A 20,954-nucleotide genomic window follows, 5' to 3' on the forward strand; every position below is an offset into this window, starting at 1 on the left:
AAGAGGGTGTCCTTGTGGGGGTCAGGGTTAAGTGACAATGGGACTGAACACATCACAGAGTGCACACATGGGAGAAAATAGTTACACATAGGGAAACTTGGAAAGGGAGGAAGCAAGAATGAACCCCGGGTGCTGGATTACAATGATAAGTATCCATGTGAGCTCAGAGATCTTAATGTGTGATGAAGTACACAGAAATATGTATGTACCTGTGTGTGTATATAGCTGTGTATGTAGACCCACAACTATAGCTGAACACTTCAATACCTATCTCTAATTCGTAGAACAATAGACAGAAAATCAACAATGACAGAGAAGACCCGCTCAGCATTATCAACTCACTCAACCTAATAAAACACTCCGTCCAGTAACAGCACAATGCAGCATCTTTCCACTTGTACAGGGAACATTTATCAAGATCGACCATATTCTGGGAAAAAGATAAGTTTTGATAAATTTGAAAAGATTCAAATCATACAAGTTTGTTCTCTGAAGGAAAAGAAAATATATTAACTGAGTTGTTAATAGCCGAAACTTCACAGCAGAAAATCCCCAAATATTTGAAAGGGAGTTAATATATTTCTAAGTAACCCATGTGTCAAAGAATGAATCGAGCAGGAAATAGGGGATGTTTTTAATGGCATGACAGCAGGACATGTCCAAACTGGACGGATGCAGTGATGGACAGGTGGGGCAGTCACAGCAATAAGTACCCACATTAGAATAAAAGAAAGGTGTCCATTAACGATCTCAGCTTCCAGGTTAGGAATCTAGAAACCGAAGAGCAAATGAAATGAAAGTAAGTCGAAGAAGGCAAATTCCATTGATTGGAGTGGAAATCAGTGAAACAGAAAACAGAAAAGTGAGAGAAAGATGAGTGAAACAAAAAGCTGGTTCATTGAGAAGTTCAATAAAACTAATAAACCTCTCCCTAGGCTGATCACGGGGAAAAGAGAGAGAGAAGACACAACTCATCAGTATTGGGAATGACAGAGGAGAAAGCACTACAGACCCCAAAGACATTAAACATATTACAAGACTATTATAACAAACTTTATGCCAACACATTCAACAATTCAATGAATTAAAAAATAAACCCCTGCAAGAGCCCTACTACCAAAGCTCACGCAGGAAGAAACAGACAACCTGTTCAAGAAATTAAATTTGTGCTAAAAATCTTCTGACAAAGAAAATTTCAGGCCCAGATGGCTTCTCTGGTGAATTCTACCAAACATTTAGGGAACAATACCAACATTACACAAATTCTTCCAGAAACTTAGGAGGAAGTAATACTCCCCATTTCACTCTACGAGGCCAGCATTGCTCTGATACCAAAACCAGTACAAGAAAAGAACTTGCAGACCAACACTCTTCATCTAAATAGTGCAAAAGACCTGAATACAATATTAACAATATATAAAAAGAAATAATATGATTATGATAAAGTGAGGTTTAACCCACAAGTACAAGGTTATTTTAACATCAATCAATGCAATTCACCTTAGTAATAAAGAAAATCAAATAAAGCATATATGATGATCTCATAGATGCAGAGAAAGCACCTGAAAATATCTAACATCCATCCTAATAAACACTTTCAACAAACTAGGAATAGAAGAGAACTTTCTCAACTTGATAAAGAATATCTGCATAAAACCTACAGTTGACATAATTAACGACAAAAGACTGAACACTTTCCCTAGGTGCAGAAAAATTCAAGGACCTCCCCTCTCATCACTTTTACTCAACATTGCCCTGAAAGTTCCAGACAGTGCATTAAGGTAAGAAAAGAAATGCATGGCATCCAGACTGGAAAGAAACAAGTAAAATTGTCTTTATTTGTAACGAAGATGATTATCTATGCAGAAAATCCTATGAAACTGAAAGAAATGTTATAATAAATGAGCATAAAAAGGTTGAAGGATGCAAGACAAACATAAAAAAATCAGTTATAACCCATGGGATAATTATGGACAATCAGAAATTGAAATTGAACATACGGTGTAATTTATAATAGCATCATCAATGTAAAATTCTTAGGGATAAATCTGTGAACAGATGTGCCAGACATGTACACTAAAAGTTACGAAACATTGCTGAGAGAAATTAAAGAGGATCTAATAAATGGAAAGTCATACCACGGCCATGGTGCCGAAGAATCGATGTTTTTCAATTCTTCCCAAACTAATCTACAGAATCAATGCAATTTCAATCAAAATCCCAGGAGACTTTTTTTGAGTAAAAATTGAAATTATTTTTAAACTTTATTTACAAACACAAAGTATATAAATTAGCCAGACAACTTTAAAGAAGAACAGCACAATTGGAAAATTCACATTACTTAATTTCAAAGCTTACTATAAAGACTCAGTAAATAAAACAGGGTCATGTTGACACAGGGTTATACAAATAGAATATGCAGTCCAGAAATCGACCCACATACCTATGGTCTATTGATTTTCAAGAAAAATGCAAAGATAATTCAGTGGAGAAAAACAGTCTTTCAACAAATGGTGCTGAAACAATTGGAAATCTTACATGGAAATTAATTTTCATCCTTATCTCATTCTGTGTTAAAAAATATAGTTCATAGACTTAATGTGAAATATAAAGCTACAGAAATTCTAGTAAAAATCATTGGAGAAAATCTTTGTGGTTTTGAGTTAGGCAAAGATAGTTAAAATTTGATAGCAAAAGCATGATCCATAAAAGAAAAGAAATTGCTAAGTTGGACATAATCAACAAGCAGAAAATACTCTTGTTAAAATAGACTACTCTTGAGACGTTGAAAATATAAGCCACAGACTGGGAGAAAACATTTGCAAGTCACATAACTGAGAAAAAGCTTATGCTTTAAATACGTAAGGATACCCAAAACTCAATAATAAGGAAACAAACAACCAATTAAAAGATAGGCAGAGGATTTGAACAGACATGTCACCAAAGAAGATATAGAGATGGAAAATAAACTTATGAAAGATGCTTGATGTCATTAGCCATTAAGGAAATGTAAATTACAACAACAGTGAGGCACTGATATACATCTATTAGACAGCTCACATTAAAAAGACTGATCATCCTGGGGCCTGCCCCATGGCCGAGTGGTTAAGTTTGCATGCTCCGCTTCAGCGGACCAAGGTTTCGCTGGTTTGCATTCTGGGCACGGACATGGCACTGCTCATCAGGCCATGTTGAGGTGGCATCCGACATACCACATCTAGAAGGACCCACAACTGAAAAAATATACAGCTATGTACTGGGGGGATTTGGGGAGAAAAAGCAGGAAAAAAAAAGATTGGCAAGAGTTGTTAGCTCAGGTGGCAATCTTTAAAAAAAAAAAACACTGATCATGCTAAGTGTTGGTGAGGACATGCAGGAAGGACATCTGTGTGTGGATGTTGAATTCAAATCCACCTGTAGCCAGGACTGTGGGCTTGAGCATGATGAGCAGGGTCCCATCTACAGACTGAGAATGGGACATTTCCTGTCCCATTCAACAAACCCAAGAGCCTGAGCCTCTCCATAAAGCCACAAGGATGTAAAGAGAGAGGCCTCTGCCCTGCTTTGTCTGCTGTGCTCCAGGGGAGGCCCCTCCTTTGAGGAGTAGCACTGCTTTTATTAAGAAAGAAAAGTGTCCATTCTTCATTTTCAAAATGACTTCTCAGCTACATGCCTAAAAGCGTCGCATTGCAACAACAGAGAGTGAGTGAACTGCCTAAATTGTGAGATTTTAAAAGCCTTGAAATAGTTGGTTTCAGGGAGGTAAAGAGGGAAAGGAGAGTCGTCCATTAAAAACTACAGGAGAGGGCTGGAGTCTGCATCAGCAGCTTCGCCCGGCCAATCACAGACTTAATTACGATTTATGGTTCATCTGAATGAGATGGAAACCATATGTGCTTACAATTTCTTGCAGAAGTTGCAGGTAAGTTATTTAAAAATCTCCTTTTCTTGAACTGTCCTTCTCTCAAAGAGAAGAGCCCCCGGGATCTACTTCACGTGGCACTTATAAAGGATCTACAGTGAGCTGGGTCCTAGGCTAGAAATTTACCATATTAATTCACCATTATCACAAGCCGAGAAGTTCTAAATTTTTGCCTGCATTTCATAAATGAGGAATCTGAGAGTCAGAGAATTAAAGCGACTTTTCCCAGATTCAAGAGTGAATCTGAAGATTAAACCAATACTTTGCAATGTGCGTCAGAACTTTCTCCACTTTCCTTTGTTTCTATATTTAGGCAGAGTGAAAGAGGTCTGGAAAATGCATTAACCCATTTGGAGGTGAATTTGATACATTCTCATTTGTTTAGAGGGTAAGAAAAAGACTGAAATGAGAAATGGAATTGCAGGGTCGGGAGGAAGAACCAGAAAACCCACAGCCTCAACTTAATTCCTTCCTCCTGACTTTCTCTGCTTTTTCTCTCAGTCCCTTTTTGGCAAGTTTGCTTCCTCCCCATAAAATTCTCATTCTCATGCTGTGCATGGATTTGAATATTTTAGTGTGTCTCCTAAAATAAAATTTGGTTCCCATGCAATTCCCATGTATGTAATTGATGAATATTATTGAGTATCCTCTTCAAAATGCTCTGTGGCCAGAGTTTACGCCCCATTAAGCACGATCAGAAATTGATTTTTCTAATGAACGTCTTCTATTTTTCTCATCATGAAATGTAGTATTAATTAGCGCCTCTTCATCCTAACTTCATTTCTTCTTTTAAAGCAAGGCATTTTCACTTCCAACAGTTGAGTTTTTCAAAGTACTTGTTTATGAGCAGATTCTTTTCAAATCTTGTGTGTTATTCTTTCCGATAATAGTAACTCAAAATTTTTCTTATACAGTGTTTCAGAGGATTAATGATTTCAGTTAGAGACATGCTTAGGGAAAATGAAAAGTCTTGAAAGATTTTTTAAAAAGTCTGTCCAATCAAGAGAAATGAGTACTGATACACATTATGACAAGGGTGAACCTTGAGAACATTTCGGTAAGAGAATCCAGATACAAAATAAATAACTAAATAATTAAAAATAACTAAATTACTAATACTACTATTAGTTACAACTAAATAAATTAGTTGTAACTAAATAAAAGAATAACTCAAAAACATTGACTTGTATGGTCTATGCATTATATCTCAATAATGCTATTAAAACATGCATTTATAAAAAAAAAGAGATTAGCCCTTATAATTTCAGTATTTTTGCATTTACTGGGATTTCTCGAATGAAATCTAGTAATCAAAGTCTATTTAATATTTAATGAAATCTAATAACCAAAGTCTATGGAGATTTGAGTTTTATATGAGTTTGAGTTAATTTTTCGAAGTTTTTTCCATTTTTATCAAATCTTCTAAAGCTGTGACTTTTGGTTCTTAAACTCGTGTGAGCTTGAGCCAGTTATATAACCTTTCAAAGCCTTGCATGCTTCACTTGCAAAAGAAAGATAATATGACAATCACTCCCCCATCACACACATATGCCAATGCACATGCTCACACTACCAAATATTTCTACCTGGGAAGACTTTTCAGAAAGAAAAAGAAAAATACTGCTTTTGCATACAACACACAATGAATGTGTGAGACATGTATACATATATATGCTATGAGAACTAATCAATAAAAGAAAACAACGAAAACTGTATGTTGTAGCTCCTAAGACTCTTCAGGCCTTAAAGTCTCTCCAGGGATGGAGAGAGAATCCAGAACTTCACTCGCTCACCCTCTACAGAGGTGAGATCTTGCCAGAGCCAAGATAATAAGAAAAAAGAGAAATATAGGGAGACCCAATCCATGCCATGAAAATCACCTAAATTAATGTTTTAGTGAGGATTAAGCGTTTAGCAACAAACCACGAGGTTTTTGATCAAGCAAAGTTTATTAGATTTATTGCCAAAAAAAAATAGCATCACTTGGTAGAGTCCTACTTGATTGTATCAGAAGAGGAAAGAAAGTGCAGGTTTAATCGGCTCTTTCAAGGCCAACATTGATTGAGATTGGGAAGCTGATCACGGCACAATGGAGCAAGAGTTTTGGGTGGGTCTTCATATGAACACTGCTGTTTGACAAATTGACTTTTTGCCTAGATTGGGAATATATTGCCCTGATGGAGAGAATTTTGCTCAGACAACCAAATTGTTTCTCTTGATCAATTGGTTTACAGGAATTTCTTGAAGCGATCATTAACATTGCATCTAAAGCATCACTTGAGTGAGCACAATTACCAGTAGTGCTCAGTTATCAGTGGGAAAACTAACGGATGTGTTACAAGACAGTGGTACCAAGAGAGTCTGGGTGGCACCCAGAGGAAGTGAGAAAAAACCTCAGAGTTGTTTTGATTGTGTGAATCAGCTAAATTATGAGAATATTAAAACCAGAATTTAGATTCATAACAAGAAAGACTAGGGATGAAAAGGCATGTCACAGACAGGAACATGGAAGTCATTGTACTTGAGGGGGAACAAGTGTCTGTTAACATACAGAAACTTACACAAGCAAAAATGTAGTGAAAATTTCCAGGGAAATACAGAATAAAAGCATGCAGATCCAGCCACCTGGAAAATAGTCAATGAATCTTCATTGGAAACTATCTACTTCTTACAACTTTATTCTTCATCTGAAGTTCTTGGGATAAGTTGCCTTCTCATGAAAATCATCTGTTCTAGTACATCCCTGACAACATTTGCTGTAACAAAAAGTAGTCCATGTGATTCAGGATAAAACCTTGTAACTTTTCCCCTGGGAAGACATAACTCCAGGGGTCTACTCTCTGGAGTTTAATTGCTCTGCTAGTGGTCATAAGTATCCGAAAGGATCCCTTCCAACATGGTCCCAAGGCCTGTTCTTTTGTTTTCATTCCTTCAAAAAGACAAAATGTCCAGGTTCTAGGTCTAGTATAAGCTTCTTTGCAGCATCCGGAGAAAAGGCAGCTTGTACCCATTGGCTATGAGACTGAGGATAACGCACCAACCTTTTGAAGTAATTTACTTTGACTGCCTGAAGTGAGGTAAAGTTGAAAACTGGGGGGATAAACCTTATGTAGTAGTGAAAGCTTTGACAATTTCCTCTGGTGAGGGTTTATGATGCCAGAGGGTGTGGACTCATGGTCATGAGTGTGGACGGTTTTCATCGAGGAAAATTAAGCGTTCAAGATATTTTGGGTGGTCTGAACTCTACAGCACCACTGGATACCTCTCTCCAAGGAGGGTGATGTGGTGTCTCAGTAAGTGACAGGTTTTATGCAGAGCTCTTTAATGACAATGCTGGCAACAATGGGGAGGTTGATTGGTTCTCTAAGGTAGGGACCAACATAATGATATTTATTTATCTATTTTATTCTCCTACTGTCCAAGCCGTAGATCTCTGACAAATAAGAGTTCCAATCACTTCTTAGAAAAATCAAACGATGACTAAGACATAGTCAAAACTCATTATACAGCATAATTGTATGAAACCCAGGAAGACACCCAAAGCCTCAGGCTCTTTCTCAGTTTCTCACTCTCTCCCCACTTTCTTAGTCACATTATTAACATCTTATTGACCAGCAGACATGCTCCAGCATTGCGTTCTGCAATTTTAGTAAAGTTTCCTCAGCCACATTGATAAGTAAAGTAGCCAATCTATCTTTGCTGTAATAGGTAATTTCATGTAAAAAGCTTTTCAAGGTTTTATGTGAGATCCTCTGGCACCACCAAGTGGCTGACCTAACCACCCCTCAAGGTGTCCTTCCTGTAATTTGCCACCAGATTTTTCCAATTCTGGAGTCAAATTTTTGAGGTGTGTTATCATTTGTGATACAGTTTGGTTCATTTGTCACAATCTGCGTTTCTTCTTGGGATCACCTCAAATCCTGGTTGATTTTTTAAAAATTTGTATACAATACATTTTACTCCGGCTTTTCTATGGCTTTTGGAATTTCTATAGCATTTGACAAACATGTAGAGTCATAGATCCTCCATCCAGTACCGTACAGAACAATTCCATCCCCGTAAGCATCTCCTTGTGTGGCCTGTTTGTAATAAAGCCTTCCCAAATCCTGGGAGGACAATGATCTCCCTCCTGTACCTATATTTTTTGCCTTTTCCAGGATGTCATATAAACGGAAAAATACAATATGCAGCCTTTGAGGGGTCTGGCTTCTTTCACTTACCAAAATGGAACTAAATTCATCAATGTTCCTTGTGTGTCAATTGTTCACTCCTTTTTACTGTGAGTCATGTTCCACTGTGTGAAAAGAACACAGTTTGTTTATCCATTCTCTCTATTGAAGGACAACTTGACTGTTTCCAATTTGAGGTGCTATAAATAAAGTTGATAGAAACGTTTACAAACAGCTTTTTTGTGGGAACATAAGTTTTCCATTCATTTAGGTAAAAATCTAGGAGATAGATTTCTGGGCATATAGTAAGCGTATGTTTATCGTTATAAGAAACAGCCCAACTATCATCCAAGGTGGCTTTATATTCTTGCATTCCCTCCAGCAAAGAATGAGAGTTATTGTGGCTCCACATTGATACCAGCATTTGGTATATTTATTATTAAAAGAAAATTTAATTTTAGCAATATATATTGTTGAGTGTGTGTGTGTGTGTGTTGGATACAAGTCCTTTATTAAATATGTAACTTGCAAATAGCTTCTCCAAGTCTGTTGTTTGTCTTTTCATTTTGTTTACATTGTCTTTTGCAAAGTAAAAGATTTCTTCTTTTAATTTTAATGATGTCAAATTTAGCAAATTTTTATTTTGTGGGTCATACTTTTGGTATTGTATCTACAAACCCATCCTCAAAAGTAAGGTCACGCAGATTTTCTTTGATGTTTTCTACAAGTTTTATGGTTTTGGATTTTACACTTCTGTCTGTAATTCATTACGAATTAATGTTTGTACTTGAGGCAAGGTATGGATCAATGTTCTTTTTACTTTTTCCTGGGAATATCCAAGGGTTCCAACACCATTAATTGAAAAGACTGTCTTATTCAACTGAAGTGCCTGTGCACCTTTGCCAACAGTCACTTTCAGTATATGCATGAGTCTATTTCTGGAGTCTCTCTTGTTCCATAGACTTATCTGTCCATCACAGTGCCAAAACGGCATTCTACTCATTACTGTAGCTACATGGTAAGACTTGAAATTGAGTCAATGGAGTTCTTCAACTTTATTCCTTTGCTTGTCTTCCAGAATTATTGTGGTTATTATCATTTCTCTATCTTTCCATGTAAATTTTAGATTTAATTGGTTATCTAAAGAACAGACAATGGAATTTGACTGAGATTACACTGATCAAATTGGGGGGATTGGGATGATAAACATCGTTAAAGTACTGAATCTTCTAATCCATGACATAGCATTTTTCTCCATTTATTTAGGTTCTTTTTCTTTCTTTCATCAATGTTTTGTAGTTTTCAGCATACAGATGCTTCACTCATTTTGTTATATTTATGTCTAAGTATTTCATTTGTTTTGGTGACATTGTAAATGATACTTTTTTTTGGTGAGAAAGATTGTCCTTGAGCTAACATTCATGCCAATCTTCCCCCATTTTGTATGTGGGATGCCGCCACAGCATGGCTTGATGAGCAGTGTGTAGGTCCATGCCTGGGATCCAAACCCATGAACCTGGGGCCACCGAAGCAGAGTGCACAAACCCAACCACTACACCACCTCGTCAGTCCTGCAAATGATACTTTTAAAATTCAAATTCTAAATATTCATCATTGTACATAGAAATATGTTTAAATCTCTTGTAAGGTGTTTTATTTATGGGCACAGAGATGTTTATGGTATTACTGATTTTAGATGTTTCTATTTCTTAACACAAGCATTTAATACTCTGAATTTCCCTCTAAGCTTTGCTTTAGCTACATTCTGCAAATTTTCATATGTGGTACCTTCCTTTAGCCTAAATTATTTTTAACTTTGTGGGAGACTTCTTTATTGACTCATGAGTTATTTAGAATCGTGTTGTTTAATTTCAATATATTCAGGGATTTTCCAAATAGGTTTTTGTTTTTGATTTCCAGTTAATTTTGTCATGCTCTGAGAATACATTTTGTCTGTTTTCTATTATTTTACCATTTTTAGGGTTAGCTTTATGACCCAGGATATCATCTATCCTGGTGAATATTTCAAGTTGAGAAAAATGTATTTTGTTGCTGTTAGGTGGGGTCATCTATCAATATCGATAATGTCAACTTGGTTAATAGTATTGATAGAAAAACCGTAGGAGAAAAGATTAATGAGCTTCTGTTTGGCAAAGTTTTCCCAAAGCAGACATAAACAAACATAAATATAGATGAAACAATAAAAATTATGGACTTTTACCCTTCAGCAGACATCATTCAAAATTATATCACAGATTAAGAGAAAATATTTGTAAAACAAATATCTGACAAAAGGCTTTTGTTCTGAATATATAAGTAACTTAGAATGCAATGGTAGCAAGACAAGTAATGCAGTACAAACATGAGCAAAGATTTTAAGAGACATTTCGGTAATAACAAAAAGATGCAGAACCAGCAGGTGAGCAAGTGAAAAGACCCTCAGCAGCATTCATTATTAGAAAAAAGCAGATTAAGACCACAAAGAGACACCACTACTCTTCTGTTTGAATATCTAATATTTAAATGTCTGACCACATTAAGTGTTGCAAGGATGGACAGCAACTTGAACTCATACACTCCTCGTGGGAACGTAAAACCATTTTGGAAAGCAGTCTGGCAAATTCATAAAAAGATTAAACATATACTTGCCAAATGACCCAGTCATTCTACTCCTAGAATTGATATGTTTGAAACACAGATTTTTGGATACAAACGCTGGAATCACCTTTCATTTGTAATAGCCAAACTTTGGAAATTATCTAAATGCCCATTGACAGGTGCTGGGTAAACAAACTGGGCTGTGCTCATGAAAAGGAATCCTGCTCAGCCGTGAAAAGAGACGAGCTACTGATAGATGCAATGGAGGGATGAATCCGAAGTTGTTATGTGGAGTAAAGGAAGCCAAAGTAGGAAAGGGTGTACCCTGTAGGACTCCACGTACACGAAATTCTAGAAAGTGCAAACTATTTTACAGGAGCAGAAATCTGATCAATGGTTGTGTACAACAGGGATGCTGGAGGAATGCACTGCAGGAGCAGAAGGAACCCGTCGAGTGATGGCAGCTACAGCATCTTGATTCGGGAGATGTCATCATGGGTGTGTAACTGTGTCAAATCTTACCCAAATAGCACTTTAAATATGTGCAATTCACTGTACAAAATTATACCTTCTTAAAGCTATATGGACATAAGATGAAATAAACATGTTATGAATCAAACAAAAGCTGATAAATATCCTGCCATTGAACCACTTTAGAAAGAAATCATAAGGGAAGTTCTTCAAGTTGAAAGAAACCGAAATGATGCTAGAGTTAAGCACAGATATTCAGGAAGGACTAAAGAATGCCAGAAAGTGTAAATGAAAAAGAATATAAGCTGTCTAAACCACTAACTATAGTAATGTGGTATATAGAAGTAAAATCTTACATCATAATGTTAGTGTAGTAAACAGAGTTCATTGCTGGAAACTTCTTGTATTTCCAGGGAAATATTAAAAGTACTAATTTAAACATTCATTACTCAAGGATGCCTCTTGTAATTTCTAGGGTAACTGCTCAAATAATAATTAAAAAAATTAACTAAAAATAATAAAAGAGAAAAATTAATTGATGAAGATAATTGATTTATCTGATAGAAAACAAGAAAGATGGAACAAAGAAACAAAAACAGATGAGAAAGAATCAAATAGCAATATGGGAGACTTAAACACATTTATATCAGTGACAATGGTAAACAGGAAAAACTGAATAAGCCAATTAAAAAATAAAGATTGTCCATATCAAAAAGGAAAAGAAGGACCCAACAATATGGATATAAAAAAGGAGCCATGAAAACATTCCCCAAGAGGAAGGTGGGGCAGCCGCATCACATGAGTGAGTTGACTTACGAAAGGCAAAAACTATTTCTCCATGTTATTAATGATAAAGAAGACATTTCAGAAAGAAAACAGGAAGATGCAAAACTCATCGTCGTATGTGCACCAAATAATATCATTAAATACATATAAGAAAAAAAATGACAGCACTAAAGGGAGAAACGGAAGCATCCACGGCATAGTTGAAGATTTTAACACATCTCTCTCAGAAGCTGATAGAATAAATAGATTAAAAAAAAATGTTAAAATCGATCTGAAGGACACAATTAAATTTTCCTAATTGACATATATAGAACCGTATGCCCAGAACTGCAGTATAAACTCTTTTTACAGATGATCAGGGAACATTTATTAAAATTGACCAGGCTGTAGAGCATATTTCAACTGGTTAAAAACAAATAAATAGTATGTAAAATCACAGAAAGTATGTTTTCTTGCAGAGTGCAACCTCACTCCAACACAACAGAGGGATAACTAAAATGATTGCTCAACACACATGTATAGTGTTTTGTTTTTTGTTTTAATTGCAGTAACATTGGATTATAACATTATATAGCTTTTGGATGTACATTGTAATATATTTTGAATTCTGTGTAGATTACATCATGTTCACCATCCAAAAGCTAATTATAGTCCATCCCCTCACGTCAACACACATCTATATTATTTATGAGAAAAAAATAAGAAAATAGCTTGAACTGAAAGGTAATGAAAATATGGGGTATCAAAACTTGTGGGATGTAGGTAAAGCAGTGCTTAGAGAAAATTTTATAGCTTTAAGTGTATATATTTAATAAGAAAAGTTTATACAAAAGATCTAAGTTTCCACCCCTAGAAGCTGGAAAAAAGAGCAGCAAATTAAACCCAAAGTAAGAGGAAGGAAATTATAAACTAGGATGAGAAATTAAGAATTTTCTGTATGAGTAGATACGAGTTTGATTTTCTAATGTCAAAATTTTTCCACCCAGGATAGAAAATGTACAAATTATTGTGGTCATCTTAAAGATGAAGAAACACAGATTCAGACAGGTGAGAAGGACCACAGGTGTCTCGGCTATCATATAGCAGTCAGTGGTCATTGGTTAGGACTTAGGACTCATTTCCCATCCCATTCCTTCCCAACACAGCAATAAGAACTCAGAGTTCAGAAGAGGTGAGGGAGCTGCTAATTGGAGAATTCTTACAGGGGATTGCGGAGAGATTGTGGAAAGAGTCTGCTTGAGCTGGACCAGAAGGCTGGTGAGTGTTTGAGGAGGAGAGCAGTGCAGGCACAGCTTAAACAAATGCACATGGATCCTACGCGCAAGGGTCATTTTTCACACCTGGCATCCTCAGACATGCAAATAAATTGTTGGGTTTTTTCTTTTTTAAAATATTACTAATTGGGTAAAACTCTCAGATTTGTCACACAGTTTTCACAACCAACAGCATTCTTAATTAAAGCACTGGCCCCAATATGTGTTCTATCACCCCAAGAAAAGACTTGACTAGAGAATGCAAATTGAGTTGTGGCATCTTCGCACACCAATATTGTAACAATAGCAAAGGGGAGGGGAGGCTGTGGGCAGCAGAGCCCGTAGCCCAGAGCCAACGGCCTCCAGGGTTTTGTACAGTGTGTGAACCTGACCTTGGTGATTTTTACTTACAACAGGTATACCCTGTGTCAACAGGGCAACATCAATCTTGCTGTGAGGTGGCAGTGAGTCTTTTGGCATAGACTCTTCAGGAGACACGCCATCCTACAAGTAGCAATAAATAACCGAGCTTTATCACTATTGTGAAATGCAAATCCCAGATTTTAAAATGTTTTTCAACATAAAGTCATGGGAATGGAAGTTCAAGCACCAAAACAAAGTTATATAAGAGGATAATAAATTAAACATGTCGAGCCGCAGATGCGGTGCATAAACAAGCACACGGGCTCACACGCATTCCCGCCAGCCACAGCCACATCAGCAAGGACCTCTACCACAGTTTATTTGGAGTTTATTTAGAGCGCGTAACTCCAATGCCTCGCAAATCACTGCTTAGGCATTTTGACAAGAGTTTAGATAAGCAGAGAGCAGAAACTGTTGTAGTTCACTTTTTCCTAATTGGCTCAGCAAACACAAGAAAAACACTGCAAGTATTTTGCAGTTGAGGCTGCAGTAATTAGGGCAATAATATCAGGCCCGTGGTGGTCACAGTTTTCGTGACTTAGGGACATAATGCCATGAAAGCGATGCATGCACTAACTGTCAAAGAATGTGTATTCATTTTTGCCTCCTCCTGTGCTCCAATTTATAAAACTTTTAGCTGCTTTGGAGCGATGACATTAGTTCTATGTTTTATGAAATTTTAAAGTAGTGGTGAAGTTTTTTCCAATCTGTGCCCTGACACTGCGTGCTGTTTGACCTTGGGCAATTTGCTTTCCTTCCCAAAGCCTCTGTTTACTCATTTCTAAAAGGAAACAATCCTAGCGCCTGCCGCCTTGGAATGTCATGAATGTTTATGGATGTAATACGTGTAAAACCCTCTGATGTGGTGTCTTCTGGTTAGGAGAACTTTATGGATTCAGCTTCCTTACAGGTTGCAATGTCATGCCTGATCAGCTTTCTTCCTCGGTCACTCACCTTGGTTAAGTTATACTTTTCTGTGTAAAAGAAGCCAGGATACAGGGAAGCCAGAGTGTTGGGGTGGAAGTGGTTATGGTAACTTTAAACAAAATAGTTAAGACTTGGGAGTGAAGGTGTTGTATTCAGGTGGTGGTATTTGGGAAGCCTGGGAGTGGTCCATGCAGAGACTGGATATTCCAAGAGAAAGAATAGAAAAGGCAAGACTTTGAGGCAAGCACACATTTGGTGAAGTAAGAGGAAGAAGGACGACATGGCTAAGGCAAAAAGAACGAGGGACGGGGCATAGTGGGAAAAGGCACCCTCATAAAACAAACAAAAACGATGACATTCAAAAACATGATATGAGGGTATGGTCAGATGTAACGTAAACCATTCTGCTCATAGGTGTTAAGGGAGAAGGGAAGACACAGTTATCGGGCATGATGAGACCCGTGGCTTCTGGTGAGTCACTGGACAGGACCTGCGGTCACAGAGAGGAACAGACCCTGCCAACCATTGACATAAGAGGAAGGGAGAAGGGACAAAAATCCCAGCTTCATTCTTCTTCCGCGTCCCAGTTTCCTGCTGATGTCCTCCATTCTAATAGCAACAGACACCAGAGGGCAAGGGACCCTATAGATAAAGGTCATAAAGTCCAGCCTCCTGGGCTCACAATGGGGTGTGGTGTCAAAGAGTAAAGAGTTGATCAAGAGAGACAAACAGAAAAGATCCAGCCTTAGAAACAAGAGAGGTTATGGCCAGGGGGTTACAACACACAAGGTCTAGTAAGCCTATGATGGGTTTACTCGAATGGAAGGGGAAGCCATAGGAACCTAAGGCAGGAGAGTGAGTGCGTCCGACTGAACTTTCAGCAAGATCATTCTGGCTGCTGTGTTGAAAGGGCAGAAGGGAACAGAGGATGAAGCAAGGAGGACATATAGGAAGCCATTATAGTAATTAAGTAAGAGATGATCATGATATCCAGGGATATCCAAGGATGGCTTGGCACAGGTTGTTAGCAGTGAAAATACAAAGAAGTGGAGATTCTTGAACTGTTCTAAGGGTAGCACCGACAGGATTTGCTGATGGATTGGATCTGACTGACGAGAGGAAGATGGGAGTGAAATAGTGATGCCAGGATTGTTGACTTGAGTAACTGGAGGGAAGAAGTCATTTACGAATATGAGAACTCTGCAGGAGGAGTTGGTTTTGGGGAAGGATCAAAAGTTTGGTTTTGGACATGTTAAGTTTGAACTGCTTTGATATCCAAGTAGAGATTTTAATGAGGCAATTTCATGCAGGCCTGGAGTCCAGGGAATAAGCTGGATGTTTGGATATGAATTTGGAAATGATCAGTGAGATGGAAATTAAATTCATAAGATTGGAGGCGCATGTGTATTTGTGTGTAAGTGTGTGTGCCTAGTACATAGTCAGCACTCTATAGTGTTTGATATTGTGCTTATTCTTGATCTTTTTTATCCCCTTCACTCTCCTGATTTAAGATTTATCTACTCTATTTATTTACTGTTTTGCCTTGACATTTATAGCTTAAGCAGACTTCTGGTCTGGACAAGATGGTATAGACCTGTTTCTCCCTGCTTTTGCCAATAAGTACAAGTAGAAACCCTGAAAGTAATGCACAAGGGGACCAAGGGAGAACTCTGAAAGGTGGTTAGAGAAGGGTGAAATGGTTTGTTACCCCAGGACTGGAGGAACAGCAGCAGGGCATCCTATATCTTCCCACCCAATAGAAGAATTTCCAGACCCCAAACCTACAACAGAACAAAACCCAAGTAGGCTGGATCTTCCCCTGGTCTGACAGCATCCCTGTGACACACCAGGTGAGCATGGTACCACCACTGGCAAGGGGACTCACTGGGAGCCCTGCCAACAACCAGAGGCCAAGGGAACCACCCTGCCCCCTCATTGTCTGACATCCTTTCTCTCACCAAGAACACAGGACAGTCTTGTGACACTGGCAAGAGGGACCCACCACACCAAGTGGCCTGTCCCAGGGGCCTCTAGGTCTCCCAGGCCTGAGGTTCCCCTTCTTCATCCAGAGACATGAGGGGGTCTCACGGCCACCATGATAGGGGTCCCACCACAGCAAACACTGGCCAGGGAAGCACCTTTGTCCCAGTGAGTCAGAGAATCCGCTCCCCATCTCTGACGCACAAGTGGCAAAAATCATCATTCCAAGAACGAGGAAAACCTCAGCTTGAATAAGAAAAGACAATCAATGGATGCCAAGGTCAAGATGAATCAGATTTTGGAATTATCTGACAAGGACTTTCAAGCAGCTGTCATTAAAAAAAAATTACAACAATCCATTACAAATTCTGTTGAAACAAATGAAAAAATAGAAAATCTCAGTAAATAGGAGTTTATGGGCCTTCAATTTCAATCTCTGTTATTAAGTTGCATGTATAAAATTTCATAGGTATCAAAATCTGTAATTTTCTAAACACTTTAGCAGCAGAGCCCTCCCATCTCTCTGTTTCTTTTTAATGTGAAACCTTGAATAGTATTTTAAGACATAAGAAAAATAAGGCTGGCACTCTCTTTGGTTGAAGCAGATGAACAGACTCTCTTCTATCCACCCATCTTGAGCTCTCCCTGGGGCACCAGTGTAGTCCCTTCTGTGGAACCCTAACTTCTATATATAACAAGAAAACAATCTCAACTTGGCTTTACTCACGTAATGCTGAATTAGCGGAAATTTCAAAAAGACATTTTAGAGTGATGGTTGTCAGCAGCAGTGGAATTGGATCTATAATTTAACATCAAGTTAGTGACTGGCTTATTGAAACACTAACTCATACATCACAGACCTTATGTATGAATAACTAATTGTAGCTGAACATAAAAAAGAAAAGATAGTCTCAGCAAAGACATAGAAGTTATAAAACAGAACCAAATGGACATTATAAAACTGAAAAAATGTAACGACAGTAATAAAAAATTCACCGGATGGGCTCAATGGTTCAGTGGTGATGACAGAAGAACCAGAGGACTTGAGCACAGATAAATAGAACTCATCCAAGCTGAACAGAGAGAAAGAAGACTGAAGAAAAAATGAGTAGTCTCAGGGACCCGTGGGGCAATGATGGAAGACCCAATACTCATGCCATTAGAGTTAAAGAAGAGAAAAAGAGTGGGACTGAAAGAGAACTCAAAGAAATAATGACATCCCAAATTTGGCAAAAAAAAAAAAACCCCTTAAGGATTCAAGAGAATAAGCAAACTCCAAATAGATAAAACTCAAAGAAATCCACACCCAAACACATTATAATTAAAATTCTGAAAACTAAAGATAGAGAAAACATCTTGAAAGCAGCCACAAAGAAGCAACATATTGCTTGTAGGAGAACATCAATTCAATGACAGTGGATTTCTCTTCTGAAACAATGGAGGCCAGAGGAAGTATGCAACGTTTTTTATTTTCTCTCTCTCTCTCTCTCTTTTTTTTAACACAACACTTTTTAAGTGTCAAAGGGAAAAAACAATTAGCTGCAAATTCTATATCTGAAACAAAAATAATCTTGATAAATTATATGGAAATAAAGCCATATGCAGATGAAGGAAAAGTTAAAAGAATTTCCTGCCAGCAAATCTGTTTAAGAGTAGCTAAAGGAAAATTTTCAATCATAAAGAAAATGATGAAAGAATATTAGAGCAATAGAATGGAAGAAGGAACAATAGAAAGACCAGAAATATGGGATCTAAACTATTTTCTCATAAGTTCTATAAATTATGTTTGATGATTATAACACAAATGGCAGCTCCACCTGGTAATCAAGACAATGATTTTTAAAGTAGAGATGGGAAAAGGATGTAAATGCACATGGGGTTTCCACATTTCATGCCAAGTAGTAAAATGTTGATACCAGCAGATTATGATAAGCCGTCTCTGCATACTCAGAGCAGACACTATGAAAACTATACAAAGAGATAAACACAAACATACTATAAACAAATTAAGATGGAATGCTTCAAGTAACACAAAGAAGGAAGAAAAAAATTAACAGAGGAATAAGAAATGGGAAACAAATGCAAACCAAATCATAAAATGACAGAGATAAGCCCTAACGTAGCAATAATTACATTAAATTTACATGGCCTAAATATGCTAATCAAAACACAAAGATTGGCGGAGTGGATAAAGGCATCACCACCCAACTATATGCACTTTATAAGAAACTCACTTCAGTTTCAATAATATAGCTAGCTTGAAAGTAGAAAGATGGAGTAAGATATCCCATATAACAGTTAATTTTAAAAAGCAGAAGTGGCTATATAACAATGTCTGAAAAAGTGGGTTCCGGACCAAAGAAATTACTAGAGATAAAGAGGGACATTACAAAAATGATAAAAAGATCAACACACCCGGAAGTTGTAGTAATCCAAAATGTGCATGCACCAAACAACAGAGCCTCAAAATAAAGGAATCAGCAATTGTAAGATGAATAAGTACGGCATAGTGACATAAAGCACAGCATGGTGATTACAGTTAATAATTCTGAAATGTATACTTGACCTTGGCTAAAAGAGTACATTTTAAGCATTCACACGACAAAAAGAAGAAGGTAGCTGTGTGAGGTGATGGATGTGCTGATTAACCTGATAGTGGTAACCATTTCACAAAGTACATGTATGTTAAATCATCACATTGTATACTTTAATTATATAGAGTTCTATTTGTCAATTTTGTCTCAATAAAGCTGAAAAATGGATTAAAAAGACAACAACTGATAGAACTGAAAGGAGACATGGGTGAGTCCACAATCATAACTGGGGACTTCAACATTCCCCTCTTAGCAGCTAATAGAACTAATGGAAACACAGCTAGGATATAAACAATCTGAGCAACATAACCTCTCTTTCATATTTACCATCTCATTATATCTCTGGCTACGTCTTGTTTAACTTCTTTAGAGCACTTTACTAATCTCTCCTCATTCATTTAAGTAATCATTGAGTTTAATTATAGTGACTATATTTTTATGTCTAAAAGTTCTATATTTTTAATTATGTCTGATTAATTTTTGTAGCCTTTCTCCTTGGTCTCAGTGCTGTTTTGATTTCTGTGAATCTCTTCCACAGGAGTATATTTTTAAGGGTTTTAGGTAAGTTTTAATTGTGAGCTCATATGTGGTTTAACTTAATATGTAGGCACACTAAATAAGCTGAAAAAAATGTATTCCCTCAGAGAATATTTGCATTTACTCCGCTTAGGAGCCAGAGAACACTCCTGGTTTAAGGACAGTCTTGGAGGTTCAAATCTGAATGTAGGACACCATGTTTATCCTTTAGAACCAACTATGGTATAACCATTTGAACCAAGGGCAGTTCCAGCTTCATATATGTGGATAGCTGCTGGTCAGTGACACTTCAGGAGCACCTCTACATACATAGTCCTTCTTGGTACTGATGTTTAGTTTCCAGCAGCTAAATACCATGACTGTAAGATCATGCTTGAAAATAAGTGGCAGACATTCTTCCTTGGAGAAGCCATGAGACTGGAAGACCAGTGGACTGAGCTATGTGCTGCCTTCTGTGGTTCCGGAGGGCACATGGTGATGGATTCAGGGTGTTGAGGAGAGAATAGGTGTCTATTCTATGTGGAGTCAATCATAAACTTGCACGTGATCAATATTTTCTTGTCTGTTTGGTTAGTAAGAAATAGTAAATAATGGACCTTTGTTAAAACATAACACACTTTTTGGAAATTAAAAAATACCATTTTTATAATCCCTGACAAGTCTCTGAGGAACATAACAAAGATCATACGAAGCCTGCCATTTCAAGTCTTCGTGCTAACAATGCTTGCACGCCTCGGTTCTAAGTCATGACACATGTCGTCCGAGTCCACTTGTAGCTGGAGAACTTACTGTAAGCAAAGAAGCCTGTTAAAAGATGTAGAAAACCAGATGGCTTTTATTTATATAACTTTATATGAAAACAAAGAATAGATTTTTTGTCACTTGGATATTTGCTTGTGCCTCTTTCCAACTTTTCCTAATGATAATTTTATGATACATGAGTCAGTGTTAACGATGGGTTTGGGGTCTGGGTCTTGTGAAAACAAAAGGACCTTGCCTACCTAATATGGAAGAATACAGTTCATCAGTTCCCTTTTCATGTAACTATAAACCTTCTTAGTGCTTCCCATCCCCCTCCTTTCCGAAGGGACCAGTGTGGGTATTGATTATCGGTTGGCATTATTCCTGCCATGAAGTAAGTCTCTGGTGCTGGCATATGCAGTGTAGTGTTGGTCCCAACTTGAGTGTCATCTGGGATTCAGACACAACTGAGCATATCTGGAAAAGTGTTGGGGTGAGCCTGCTAAAATTCCTCTTGAAAGAGAGTTTAGTACCTCCAGGGTGAACCAAAAGG

The sequence above is a fragment of the Equus asinus genome, chromosome 1 (assembly GCF_041296235.1).
Source record: "Equus asinus isolate D_3611 breed Donkey chromosome 1, EquAss-T2T_v2, whole genome shotgun sequence".
NCBI lineage: Eukaryota > Metazoa > Chordata > Mammalia > Perissodactyla > Equidae > Equus > Equus asinus.